We start from the raw sequence: 15013 nt of genomic DNA, 5'->3' as shown, positions 1-15013 counted from the left end.
TAACCACAGATGTTATCGGAGGGTCAAGGCCAGAGGATGGGGGCCAACAACCCTGCTACGATTTCTTCTGTTAAAGTTATTATTGCTTCTGCATTCAAGTTAACATTGTTGCAACTGAGACTATTGACCAAATCTTAATATGAAGATAAAAAAAGAGAGTTTTCTTATAAAGGAGGTCACAGATTAAAGGCAAATTTTTGAAATGCAAATGTTATTGGTATTAGTGAGAAAAGTACAGTGATGAGATGAAAGAACAAAGGATCAATGAAAAGTACAGTTTCTCAGCTCCTGAAAAATTAAATCAGGGGTTAGAGGCTGAACATGTAATTCATATTTGAAAGTCTGTTACGATGACATGCGTTATATAATCTAATGTATTCAAGGCTTCTGTGGCGTGCTAGTTTATTTTTAGAGCTTGCTAAATTTTTTCAGAAATAAAAGAAAGATATTTTACTTAACAGGCCATTCACTTGTTACAGATAAAGACGACCTTCAGTTGAAATGATCTTTATAATGACTCATAAAGCAGACCTATAACAATTGGATTCTAAACCAAAGGCCACATGCAGGACCAAATTCAGCCCAGGTGAAAATGGATGGAACTCCTGTAATTCATGTCCCAAGCTGTCTTCAGCCTAGTATCTCTCAAATAGGATTGGTAAGTGAAGCAATGTTGCAGAGGACATGCTAAAAGAACAAATTTAAACAACATGCCCTTGAAAAGCAATATGTTATATAACAGAAGTATAGATCAGAGGGCATTCCATGTTTTATATTAAATATATGTGAGTGCATGTTTCTAAGATGCACTTAACTTAAAGTGCCCACATGCCAGCAGTTTCAGAGCAAGAGACTGACAGTGTACACATAAATATTCATTTTGCACCTGTTGTTGCATGTAGTGTCTCTAATTTGTATATCAGGACAAAAATATTGCCCTAAATTTGTTTGAATGTTATCAATATTGCTGTCTGGAATTCTAATTTTCTCATTTCATATTAAGGATAGTCAATAAGAATAAAATGTGAGGCTAACATCAGGGTACCATAATGGAGGGTTTATAGTAAGCTGAAAACATTGCTAGCATTTAGAAGAAGAGAAAAAAAATTGAAAAACAGCACAACTCTGTTGAAACTGTGGCATGACTGCTTACTTAACTTTATTTACTCTGGCCTCACTAACTTTATTCTTTAGGAAATGTTATAAGGAAATAGTAATTGTTACTGTAATTAATTGTCTTCATAGAGTGGTAGTTATTGATACGACTGATTAAAAGATTGCAGTCTCATATTCAGTCTAATATTCCAGATTAGAGACAGCCCTGAACTAAACATTCAGATTTTTCCAGCTTTGGGTCGTTGTGTGCTCCTATGCACAAGGAAATGAGTGATACATGCAGTATTGTAGGAGAAGCTTCTTTCCAATTCCAAATAGTGAGAAACATATGCCCAAAAGTTTGAACCGGTGGATCTTGTAATAATACCCCTGCAAGAGCAATTGCCAGTAGTACTTCAGTATATGCTGTCTCAATGAGTTTCACAGGCTAACTTGACATTACATAAAAAGATTTTCCCGTTAATCATTCTCAGAATGGTATAGCAGATGGAATGTCATTCCAACATAATAAGCCAACCTCTTTCCGATGCAAACCCATGAAAGTCTAGCATATGTATAATCAGCGTATATTAAGAATTATTTCTAGTGCAAGATCTTTCAAGAAAGAGGTTGGGGGTGTTTTTTTCCCCCTGTTTAGTACTGTGCAGAAAACAGTAAAGAAACCCAATCAAAGTATTACTCTGTAGATGAATAAAGTATCTACATGCTTCTTTCAAGACACTGACCCAAAGCAGGAAACCATTAAAAAGGTTTACCTGACAAACAGAAATCAATTGGGAACAAATCTGTGGTTCAGTAAATACTGTACAGGCTATTTTAATGCAGCATTACAATACCAGAAATGTCTGAGTGTTCTTCAAAGCTAGAATAAAAAGCATTGCCCTAAATACTTTGCTTCCATTGCTTTCATTTTCTAAGTTATGAGTTATCAAATTTAACCATATCAAAATGAAATGACAGTTCAATGAAATGTTATGTTAGAATGGTTGCAAAGCCAGCAATTGAGGCAAGCAGGACTCACTAGGTTAGAGTCACTGTATATTATTAAACCTATGTATAACACACATGGGGTTAAAAATATGTATAGCGTGTATAAGGGGAATATAACCCATCCAGTGTATTCAATGCAGTGACACATTGTCATTTAGATTAATTAGAAAGGAATAATTATTGGATATAGATGGAACTGGTAGGGTTGTTGATAGTTAAGTTCATTTGATACTTCCCATGCCAAGAGTCTGTTTTCAACTGGTTTTACATTTGCTGAACTAGAAATTATTAGAAATGACATTTTCCTTGCTGGGTTTTTGCATCTCTTTGCTTTTTTGGAGGAGGGACGGCGGGTTGATAATTTTGACAAAAGATACGTAGCTGCTTTAATAATGAGATTAAGAAAAAATATTTCCCATGAAAAAACAATTCTTACAACAATTTTGGCGAATATAATAATGTTTTGGTTTAGGACCTTGAAATTTGGGAGGGCAGCCATGCTAATATATCTTCACAATTCAGATGAAAACAGACCAAAAATTTGCTAATTTGACCAAGTTTGCATATACTTAGTAGAGACTTATTAAGTATGGAAGTTAAAGTCACTGGAGAGCCTATCTGTACTGGGCATGCTCCAACTCAGAGCCTAACACACAGGTCACATCCAGACTAGCACAGATGTGCAGCATGTGGCGCCACAGACCGCTCTGTGGCACCAAGCACTGCACATGCAGGTGTTCCCTGTGCTGTTACCTTGCAGCACGGTGTTATTTTGATCCCAGTAGGTCCCAGGGTAAAAAAAAAAACCCAAACTGAAAAAAGCAGGGAGGCTCATGTGGCAGGAGCACACGCCACCCAGAATCAGAGCCTGGTCAGTTGGAGCCATACTCTAGCTGTCATCCAGGCTTCTTGCCATGGCTGCAGCCCTGGGAGGCCCCCAGAACTCCATCTAAGGCTGCTGGGGCCAGTGCAGGTAACCTGGCTTCCCTTACCCCACCTGGAGTAAACTGGTACAGGCCAGACCACATGTGGCATGAGCTTTCCCTGGGGATAGGTAGCAGTGGCACAAGGTGTGCTGCTGCTACTTGTCCCCAGGGGAAAAAATGTCTGCACTCATCTGGACGTGCCCATACTGTCTAACTATTCATGTTGCTTGTGCTGTAGGAATGTATCTGCTACTTTGCTTCATAAAGGATTTCCATGTAAATAATACAGGAATTAATTAATGGCTGGTTATTTTTTTCCCCAAATGTTGTTCTTTGGAGTAAATCCCTATAAAATGTTTATTAGATAGAATCCTTGAAAACTGTTGCTTGAATGAGCTTCCATTAGGGAAACACTTGTTAAGAAATGCTTCTAGGCTAAGTACAGGCAGTCAAAAAGCTTGAGGCTGAATTGATTCAGTCTGCAGGTTACTCTAAGATGCAGAGATTAAAATGAGAAACAACTGAACACACATTTATTTTTGATTCAGGAAATGCAGCCATATGCCTGCATTGCTCAGGCCAGAAGCCAGAGGGCTCTAGAGCATGGCTCTCTGGCACTTCCTCTTCCTGCTTCCCCCTCTGGGATTTGCAGTCCAGCATCACAGAAGCAGGACTCTGCAAGGTTGCTCATCACTTTCTCTTCCTGCTCCAGGAGTCTCTGGGATTTGTAGTCCACAGTAGCAGCCAGTGATAACTTATATTAAGTTCAGCAGGTCAGGACAGCTCTGTACTTGGGGGAAGGGAGGTTTAACACCCCTCCCTGGCCCCAGACACTACTCTTCCTTGCCTCCCCCCAACCCTTCTCTGCTGGAGCAGACAGCAGAGCATAGCACAGGGCTGGAAAGCATGCTGGGATGCTGGGGGGCTCTAATTTAACTTGAATCTTGCTGGGACAGAAGTTTCATAAACCATTTGACCCAAATCAGTTAAGTCTAAAACCACATTCAACCAAGTTTATCTTAAACCAGTTTCAGCCATTTTGAAACTGGTTTATGTGCACTGAACTTCTGTTCTGTTACAGGTTTAAACCAGTTTCTAATTATTTAAACCGTTTTATGTGTAACTTGTGTTCCTAGTCCTATAGTTGAGAGAGACAATCTAAGAAAGGTGGGAAGAAACTTGCAAAGAAGTAGAGGCAGGATGGGAGATCCTATGCTACAGGGGTGTCTCCAATGAGGGGCAAACACTTTCATCTATTAATGTTATTGCAGACAGTGTTTGATGGTTTGAAATGTATCTATTTATATTTATATTTGTGCTGATACCTTTGATTCTAGATTAATAGTTCTAAACTAGTGTGATGCCTCCAGTCAGGGGAAAACACTTTCATCTATTAATTTTATTTTAGACAGTGTTTGATGGTTTCAAATATATCTATTTATATTTATATTTATGCTGATACCTTTGATTCTAGATTAATACAATTATTTTAGCTTTGCAAGAATGTTTAGTATTTTCTTCTAAAATGAAAGATAAAACAAGCTTTGTCTGTACAAATGGCTTTCTTGTGTAACTGAGTTCCTAATGCATAAAATTATTTTTGGTGAAGAATGTCTGCAAGTCGTGTCCACAAAATAATCCTTTTTTTTTTTCCTGAGAATTTTCTCTAAATTGCTTAGACTTTAAAAGGCAACAGGTAAAACTCGAGCCTTGCTCCAAAACATTGTTAGATCCTGTGGAGAGGACAATAGAAACGGCCATACTGGATTGGGCAAGTTGTATATCTTTCCAGATAACACATTTTGATAACTAGCTAAGACAAGATGGTTCCAAAGAAAGTCAGGGAAGCATAAAAAGTTTAGTATGGAATGACTTGCCCTTTTCTTTTTGGTTTGCTTTGTTAGAGGTGGCCTTACACCCTTAAAATTCATTCCAAATTAAAAAAAAATCTATCCAAAGGCAACAGTGAATGTTCTTATTATATCTATGATGGCATCCACTTCCACATCTGATTTCTAGTCTGTCTGTACTTTTCTTTGCTGATGCCTCTCATTCTTACATTTCTTCTTGGACTGTTTAAGCACAATTCTCAGTGGAATTACACCAATATAAAGCTGGTGTAAGCAATACAGCATCAGTTGATTCCAGTTCTGCTGTATGTTAAATGAGGCTGCCTTCCTTGCTGGAAATAATGTAGTGATAGCTCTTGGCTCTGATCTCTGTTTCAGTGTCATCACTATAGTCAACTGAGCTTGAAAATCTAACAGGATCATATATGGTACAGAGAAATGAGTTGGCAGAGTCCCTAGGTAATTAGACACCAATGCAGAGACTAGTTCTTCCTTTTAAAACAATGACTGGTTCTGAGAAAGGGGACTGTTATCTTCGCAATTCATCAAAAAGGCTTTGGCAAACTAATTTTTACCAGACAGCCACTGGCTGTAGCTACTGTGGTAGCAGGTGGGAGATGGGTGATAAGTCTAAATGGGCTATAGAATATTTTTGGCATTATTCTGGGCCTCTGTTTTCCACTAAATGCAGTGGGAGTTTTGCTACTGACATGGATGAGAATAGGGTTGGACTTGATTGCTAACCGTGGGAGCAATACTATAAATTTCTGAGCACCTTTGGCTACCAGGGACCTTAGTTCTAGGGCTGTGTGAAGCTTCAGTCACTGATTTGATTCGAAGGAGATTTGGCCCAATTTGGTGGCTGAATCTCCAAATCCAGATAAAATCAGGAGACCCATTAATCTCTCTGAATAGAATCAGAAGCCTCCAAGTCAATTCAGAGAGATTTGACAATTCAGCCATATGTGTTTTCTATGTGCCTTGAGGTACCAGTTGTGGCTTGTGAACGTGGAGATGGTGGGGCAGATGGAGCATCCCATGGGAGTGACGGGGTACCCCGTGCACTTGGCGGTGGACCCCTGCACCCCCCAGCTCAGTGACTGGTGCCTCCAGAGTCTGGAGTGGCTCCTGGGGTCCCCCTGTAGCTGATCACTGAGCTGGGGGGTCCCCACGTGCTCAGCAGCAGAGCCCCCAAGCTCCCATTGGACGCTCCATCTGCCCCACCATCTCGGCATACATGAGCCATGCCTGGTACCTTGAGGTATGTAGAAATAACATATAAAGCTGTGTCTATGGCTGAATCGCGGATTCTCCAAATCACAATCAAATCTTCAGATTCAGCTGAATCGAAATGGAACAGTGATCCTAATCAGCAAATTGAATCATTGTCCCCAAATCTGGCTGAATCGAATACTGCCTGCTTCACATACCTCTACTTAGCTCTACCTTTGCTGCTATTAAGGAGGAAAAAAAATAGGACAAACAAAGGCACAAAATTCCACAACCACATCCTCTTATAAATATAATGGGAGCAGGAGCATAACTGCCTGTTTCAGTAGAAGATGAGGGCACTGAGCACCTTCCACAGGACATTAAGTACCTTCCGCGGGGCATGAGATTGAGCTTTAAAAGCCTGATTGTGTAAAAAGCACTTTATAATCTGACACCTCTCACTAGAATAGCTTTCTTAGCCTATTACACCTTTCATTAGGAGAACTAATGAACAATAACACATCACTATATTTGTCTTATACCTAAGTATGTGGTAATGCATACTGTGGAATTCAGCCAATATAGGCTGTGTGTAGATGAAACGAGGGGTATGTGTGCATGACGCTCTAAAGTGGGTTAAATGCTTTTGACCCACTTTAATGGTGCTGGTGTTTGCACGTGCTGGAGGTATATTGTGCAGTAATTCCAGCCGCTGTAGCAAATTCAGCAAATTGTGTAGTAATGTGCCTTAAATGACTTGGGGTTTTAGTTTGCTGCCCTACAGCAAAGCACCAGGCTCCATGCAGCTCAGGGGCTCTGCAGGAAGCTCTTGCAGGCAGCTTGGCAGCAGCCCAAGAAAGCAGGCTCAACCCAAGAAAAGTGGCATGCCTGATCATTTTTTTCCCCTGGAGCCTTTCTGCCTGCCTGAGTTGCACGGGGGCCTGTTGCTTCCCTCTGAGGTTGTGGTGCCCCCTGTGACCTCCTGAGCTGGGTGCTTGTGGGCAGGTGCCACTGGGGGGGGAGGGGCTGCCACTGCTGTGGAGGGAAGCACCCGCCCCCCCCCCCCTGCAGCCCAGAGACTGCTCTACCTGCCCTCCCCTCCCTACCATCAGAGGCAGGTAAGTTCATGTGTGTGCACAACATGCGGGTTTAAAGGGCCCTAAATTGAAGTGGTGTTTTTAAAAACTCACTGCTTTAATTTAGGGCCGCTGTTTCATCTACACATGCCCAGTGATACCTAAACACCTGGGTCTTCAGAGTCTAAATTTCAGTGACATTTACTCACTTTTGCCTTCTGAAAATTATTTTTATAACATATACTGAGAACATACAAAAAATAGGCCTGTGGATGATTGAGCAGAGTAGTTATTTTAATGCACCTTTCACTGTATCTTTTGCTCGCCCTATCTTGCTACAAATGCTGAGACTTCTCTTTGATTACTTGGTATTCAGTTATGTAGCAGTAGGTTGATCTCTCTGTATAGCTGCTAGGTTTTTTGCCAGTTAGATTCATTTGCAGTACAAACCCATGCTGGCATTTGCCATGATAAGTCTGAAATCTTTTATGGAGGCAGTATGTGCCTTTTTAAAACTCCTTTCCTAATCAAGGAAGTAAAAAGTAGAAATGCTGACAGCTGGCACACATTTTTCCTGCACACACTTGCTCTGATTTTGGTATGTTTCTGGCCCAACTGAACTTCGGATTGGACCACTGATGCTTAACGAATGGTCCCAGACCCACTCTCTCTGTCTGGTCTTTCCTGTGCATCTTTTAAAGAACACTTTCTGGTTACAGTGTCTTGTTCTCACTTGAGTTCTCTTGCAAGCCTTACATTTTTTGCACAGTGGCCTAGTTTCAACAGGAAGAAGGAAAATGCCCCTGCATGCATCCAGAATAGCCAGTATCTTTGGGCACATTTACACATGCTCTGAGGATGCGGGGGGAGGCCATTGGGCAGTGCTTTAATTAAAGTGACTCTGAGAGCTGATCTGATTAAAGTGCTGCAGCATCCCCATCCTTAAAAATGGTGTGAGTGTGTGTGTATGGTGGGGGGAGCGGTGGGTTGCAGTGGGTTGCTGGATGATGTACGTTTGACTTCCTTTGGCCTGAGGGGGCATTGTACCCCCCTTTAAAACATTAGGGTGGGTATTGCTACCACTACCACTATTAAAGAAAATTTGCTGAACCTACATTTTCTGAGGGAAATGTTACTTCTGCTCTGAGAAGGCCTACTGGATTGAGCCTTCTGGAAGTCTTAATGACACCTGATTTCTGAAGCATGCTTGGCCTTAGGTGCGAGGTAGACACCAGTCTGCCAGGATTGGAACAATTCTGAGCATGTTCAGTGGTGCAAACATTCAATTAAAACAGGAAGCATTTCTGGAATTTTGGCACTTCCAGTATTAGATGGCAGCTAAGTAGGGGTTTTCTGGCTCATAATTTTGAAATTAGGAGCCTCAATTCTGCCTAAGCTCTATTTTGGCATCTATACATTTTTGTATAAAGTTCTAAGTATCTTGCTGAAGAACCAATGGTGTTGTCTACAAAGGACCGACTCACAGGATCATCATAAAGTTCTAGTTTATTGGATGGATGCAAAAGTCAGACCATAAACCTTGGTCACACACACTAGCTATGAGCACTAAGTATTGGTGTCAAGTTATACCAATCCCCAAGCACTGGAGTCTGCTGTCAATGGCTGGTCCTTCTGGCCGGAGAGGCAGGGTGCTGGTCAAGTCAAAGAGGGTGCCCTTGGGGGTCATTCTTCGCTGCCTTTTATCCCTCTCTGGCTTTGGTGACTCCCCAATTCTCAGGCTTATCCAATCCAAGAGTCATTGACCTCAAGGGACATCCCTCTTGGTGGCTGCTGGATGGCAGCTGTCAGCCCCAGGGGTCACGTCCTCAGGTACGTGCAGTCTCGGGAGTCCCTCAGTGAATTTTGATTGATTCACTGCCATGATGAATATTGCTCTGGAAGTGGTTGATCAGTGGGTATTTCAGCCCCAAGGGTCTGTTTCCAGCATTGATTAGTTCAAACCAGGGCTTCTGTACCTTTAACAGTGAAGTTTCTGGGAATTCCTGGCTCTATATTGATTCTTTCCTCTCCTTAGTCTTTGGTATGTAGGTGTTAATTGCTGCTCATTAACTTGTTTATCCAGAATAGCTACTGTGTCACACAATCAACCATGATTCATTCAGGGACCCTCTCCACACAGAGATTCCTGCCCTTGCTAATATTGTTACATGGTACAACTTACTTTAAACTTAAAGTACATTTGTAAAATCTACAAGCTATATTTTCACTACTAGTACACCTTATATAAAAATAATAATATAGTAAAAGAAAAGAAAGAGGAAGGAAGAAAAGGTAGAAAAGAGAAAGCATCCCCAAAAGAGGGCAACTACTGCAAAAGGGACTTTTGCCATATGGAGGAGCTTCACGTTTGGCGGGGTGGGGAGCGGCAAAAAGGTTTCTTGCTACGATGGAACATCCTTCCTCTCAAGTACATGTCTTTCTTCCTGTTGGCTATTAAAACCATAGACGCCTCAATTGCCCCATCATGGCAAACAGGAATGTTTGGATCATATTTACTGGGGCAATAGATGAATGAATTAAAATGAAAGTACCCAGATGCATCTTGTATACTTCCTACCTTACAATTGCACCTTTCAGGATGAAACTTACAGTTGACAGCTAGATACTTGGAGAACCACTTGTTCTCATATGGGATCTCATGTTCCCATTAAAGTCAATGGGAAAATATACATAGAGGTTAGGATTGGACTCATAATAGCTCGTGAATGCTTTTGAACCATCTCTTTGACTTGTATAGAAATGTTTTATAGTGCTATTCAGGGTGGCTTTCAGCAGAGAATCATTTACCGTAAGTCTCCTCTAAGAGCTATGAGATAGATGCAGACATTTTTTTAGTCTATTTCTAATAAGAAAATCAATAATGAAATTTGCCCCTGATTTTTAGCTGCTGTACTTATTTATTTTCAGTTACAAACTTAGATCCTTAGAGATTTTGTTCAGTTTGTAATTTGTATGACACGCTTATTTCAGATTAGTTGCTTCAAGTTTTTAATGCTTCTTCTCTTCAGGAATACATTAAAAGGTATACAATTAGTCACAGTGCTTTAGAAGATGGCCAGGTGACTACATTCATTAGTTGTTCATTCTAGAATGATCTACATATAGATAATTATTTGCTCTAAGCAATTCATAGAAATAAAATCTGCAATGTCCCTGATAGTGATGTAATAGCTCATAGGACTTTTCCCTGATAAAGAAGCTGAAAAACATTTGTTTTTCTTGCCTGGAGGCCATGATCACATGGGAGACCTACTTATGTCCCTTTTGAAAACAGTGAAATGTCTTTGGATAGCCTTAACTGTTCCTGCAATATGAGCATGTTTCCCTAATGAAGATAAATGTTTTTTAAAGGCCAGGTGCAGGAACCACGTTTAATGCAACTGGAGTCTTATGGTCTTAATTTGCCATTATATTGCACTAAATTAAGATGGAAAGCATTGTTACTGTTTTATGTGAACTATGGGGTAAACCATTTTGAAATGCTGCTTATTCTTTACACATTGAGTGCAAACATTGAATTTTGTAATAAAAGGAATATAGTGGCCTATTACTCGTGATAAGGGGACAGCAGTCCACACTGATGGCGAAGTTCAGTAAATGGTTATATATCCAACGCGGTTAGCTTCACTGGTAAGCAGCATTAAAGGAAATGTGAACATCTGCCAAGCTGGAAACTTTTGCTAAAAGAAACTAGCATACTGAATACTGACTTGATAGCACATTCATGGCATAATTGAAACTTTGTGCTATTTGGCTATAAAAATATAGAGACTATTGTGTTATCAAGGGAGACGGAAATGAAGCATTTAATAGGAGAATGATAGTGGAGACTGACAGATGGGTCCACTGATGGTACAGAGAAGGAGATTTTGGATTCATGGGATATTGAAATGCCTTCTGTATTGGGAGATGATTGTTTGGGTTGGTTAACCTCTCACAGAAACAAATATGCCATTCATATCAGGTTGTTAAGCTAAAAGATGGTGCAAAATCATCTGATACCCTCACTGTATATAGCCTAAATTGACCATACTCCCTTCAGAATCAAACTCTTACTCCACCATTTTGACCACGATAGACGCAGATTAAATTAAAATCTTTCCAAGGACTCCTTCAGATATCATCTCTACTATGTGTCCTGATTGCCTTTTCAACATCCCTATGCATTTTGACTAGAATCCTAATTGGTACCTCCCTTCCCCTACCAGATATATTCCTCCTTGGATCTGCAGTGTGAAAACTAGGTAAAAATGTTGGTACAATCAAAGATCAGTCTCTCTCACCAAACCCGCCCCCCCACCTTTACCTGTTAGGTTTGCATTAAGCTAGACAGGAGAAGACATGGGAACATTTTGCCACATGGGCCTGATTTCAGGTTCATATTGGATGGACACGGACATGGCTTCAGGACCAGAAGCTTCCAAAACTGGGTAGCAAAAGAATGTGTTAGAGTCACCTTTGCTCTCTCTTCTCATGAGGGGTGCTGTGGACAGCTTGAGTGCAGCTCACAGTCTAGGGCCTTCTTGTCCATAAGCAGAAGTCCAGAAGAACAAGAAAGTTGGGGCTTTTTGAGAAACGTGAGCCTTCCTGTATAGTGGTGCTTTTTCCTTTCTATACTCAAAAATGCACTAAAACTTCTGACTCTTGTCAGATAGATCATGAAACAGATGTCTAGTGATGAATTAAATCAGAGAAGTCCTACGGTCTATGTTATAAAAGAAGTCATACAAGATGATCAAATGGTCCCTTCTGGCTTTATAGTCTATGAATTCTCTGTCAGTACCAGCCTGAGATCAATTTTAATGAATGACCCTAGAATGCAAGGGGTTGGATCTCACTTCCCTCAACTCTGCAGTTTCCCACAGTTTTCTTAAAACTAATGTACATACTCAGTTCACATGGGAACCCCCCAAAAATTGAAAAGGGGGGGGGGGTTGCAAAGCTGGAATCTGATCCGGTCTCTGTTCTTTCTTCTTTCCTAGAAAGTGATAGAACTCTACGTTCAAGTTTCAGTTAACTTTATCATTTCTCTCTCCCTAGGAGCGTCCCCTGCCCATACCTTATCAAAAAAAATAATGATAAGAAGCATAATAGAAAATTGCCTGGTGAGTAGCATATTTTCCCTGTCTTTGAATTTTTTTTGGTTTGAACTCTGTCCCACAGGAAAGCATTTCTAAAATGTGATAATCTTGCTCTACTCTAATGTTTAATTAATTTTTATTTCAGATGTTGATTTTTGGGGAATCTAAAATGTTTTGTACAAAGAAATCGAAAATGGGAACATTGTTATTTCCATGCAAAATGAGTCATGAAAATAAACCTCATAGGACAGAACAGCTCTCATTCAGAACCAAATCTTTTTTATTCAAGTTCCTTTTTGTTAAAACTATTCAGATTGCTATAGGTTTTGTTATTTTGCTAGATGGATAGTTTTGGTGCTTTTTAAAGGATCACTAGACCTCACAGAACAAATTATCATAGGTGTAATGTACACATGCTGCTCATGATTGGAGTCTGAGTTTTACTGTCAATGAATGATATTATTCTCTGGATCAACTGGAAGCAGAAAAGCAAAAGCAAAAATATCCCTGTGAATAGCTGATAAGGCTTCAAATATTCTGAAGTTTCCCACTTAGATTTCAGTCTCCAAATTTCAATAAAAACAAACCCATCAACTATTTTTCAACTGATCTGTATAAAACTTTTCAGTGGATCAAAGAATTTGGGTCAGATAGTCAGAAGCTGACTTCTCTTTTGGGGTCTCTTGACGCCACTTGGTATTTTAAGATTAGGTCTGTACAGGAGAGTCAGGATTTTTGTAGGGGTAGTTCACAACCCACTTGACTTGCAACGGGCTGCTCAGTGAAGAATAAGTCACTTAGCTGTTTGCTGCAGTTTCTTCTTCAAAGGGCAGCATTCATAATCTTGTGCATGGCTTCAGCCCCGTGCAACTGATCAGAGATGCAGCACCTTTTGAAATTACAAAAAAAAAAAATCAGCCAAGTGCTAGCATACCTCTGTGGTCCTACTGCAGCTATATATACTCCCCTATACTTTGCAAACTCTCAGCTTTGCAAAGGTTTTAGGGACTTCAGTTAATTTAGGAATCTGGGCTCTACTGTATGGCCTTCTAGGTGAAGCTGGGTGCATTGCTCAGCATTAGGTCCTGAAGAATATGTGCCCAGGCCTGATTAAGCTGTGAAGCACGGTAGAGTGGCTCTATGTGGACTTGAGCATGTGTTCCAACACTACATTCAGGCTCTGTATTTTGGCACAGTTTAAGCATGGTTCAGAGGTACGTGTTCAGATCTCTTCTGTGCCACTCAAGCCTGCTCCCAAGTCATCTTTGTGGCCCAGTGTGCTGCCGTACTTGAGTGAGTGAGGCTTATTTCTCAGTGGTGCATGCAAGCTTGCTCAGGAGGGAGCATAGAAACAACTAAAACATGCTCTAAGGCATTAACAGGTCTTACTGAATGTCTGGGCAACTTGTAGGTGATCTTTTATAATGATTGCTTCTGCGATAATCATATGTGCCAATAGAAGCCAAAGTGGCTCAGCACCTTTCTGGATCAGGTTTTAAAATATCTAATTTGAGGACATGACTACTTACAAAATGTAAGCCCAAAGAAAGCCAGACTGAAGAAGTGGCTCAGTTTCTTCAAGGGGTCTGTCAGACATTTGGGGAGGTTAGATTGAGTTAAAAATGGCCACCTGATCTCAGGTAAGTTGGGATTGGAAGCTAGCAGGAGACTTGGGAAAACTGGCGGGGGAGAGCAGGCTCTGGGAGGGATTGTGGGGCAGGTGGGGTCTGGGGGCGGGGACAGGAAGGCAGGCAGGGCCTGCAGGGGGAATTGAGGGGGCAGATGGGGCCTGTGGAGGTTTTGGTGTGCAATGGGAGGGTTTGGCAGGTTTTAGTGGGCCAGCAGGGTCCATGGGGACGGGGCTTGGGTGAATGGGGGACTCTCTCCCCTACCTCCTGGGACAAAGGGCTATTTTTATCTCTCTGACCTCCACCTCTGCCCAGTTGAAACCCACCCCCCCTTGTGGAAACAACTCCCAACCCTGCCTGCCCCACTGCCCACCCCGACTTACTTCTATTGGCTCCTGGCACTGGTGAACTCCAGTAAAACTGGCATTGGGAGCAGTTTTCAGGATGGGGGCTTAGCAGGCTCAGGGTGGGCAGGAGAAGGTTGTTCATCTGGAGATGGGGAAAGGAGCCAAGGCCTAAAAATAGCCTGGTGCTCGGGGGGAGAAATCCTGTATGAAAAGCACAGCACTAGAGCCGGAAGTAGTGGCTAGGCTTTCCTAGCCCTGGGCCTGTCCCAGGAAGTGTACAGGACCTGATCTAAGTTTGACTACCTTAGAAGTACACTTAACTTAGATTGAGTCAGTGATTTGTAGACTGCTCTAACTGTCCTGAACTTCTGTACAGTTATCATTTGGATCAACTTAACTAGGGATCTAAGCGTAAGGTCCACACCTGGGCCAACGAGGTTTGATTGGGTAGCCATTTTTTATGTGCTCTAACCTGCTTGGACATCTATATGTATCCAAAATGTATTTCTATTTACTAACTCTTCCATATTGACATAATGACCTATAATATCAGCTTTACGTTGAACCCCAATAATAATCATTCTGCTGCCATGCCCTTATAATGCAAAAGTCCCACTGAGATAGTTTTATGCTCTCTCTTTTCTTTTTTTTTTCCAAGTGAATTTAGCAGTCTGTTCTCTTTACGTGCATTCACTTTGCAAATGTAAGCAATATTCTCTAGGTCTTAACATTAATTACCATCATGGCACAAAAGAGGAACGAATCA

At 41.2% G+C, this 15013-nt stretch overlaps 1 long non-coding RNA gene across 4 annotated transcripts in view; it reads left to right on the top strand.

Annotated features, from left to right (window-relative positions):
• The window catches only part of LOC149863065 (uncharacterized), a 128493-nt gene that overhangs the window by 33321 nt on the left and 80159 nt on the right, over positions 1-15013 (top strand). For all 4 annotated transcript variants that reach the window (XR_016443065.1, XR_016443064.1, XR_016443062.1 and 1 more), the window contains exons 3-4: positions 480-658; positions 12232-12296. This is a non-coding gene — a long non-coding RNA (uncharacterized LOC149863065). The remainder of the gene's footprint in view (positions 1-479; positions 659-12231; positions 12297-15013) is intronic.

This window comes from Crocodylus siamensis, chromosome 6 (genome assembly GCF_052110815.1).
Source record: "Crocodylus siamensis isolate JL-2025a chromosome 6, ASM5211081v1, whole genome shotgun sequence".
NCBI classification, from domain to species: Eukaryota; Metazoa; Chordata; order Crocodylia; family Crocodylidae; genus Crocodylus; species Crocodylus siamensis.
The sequence above is the reverse complement of the archived record's forward strand: the minus strand, read 5'-3'. Positions and strand labels throughout refer to the sequence as shown.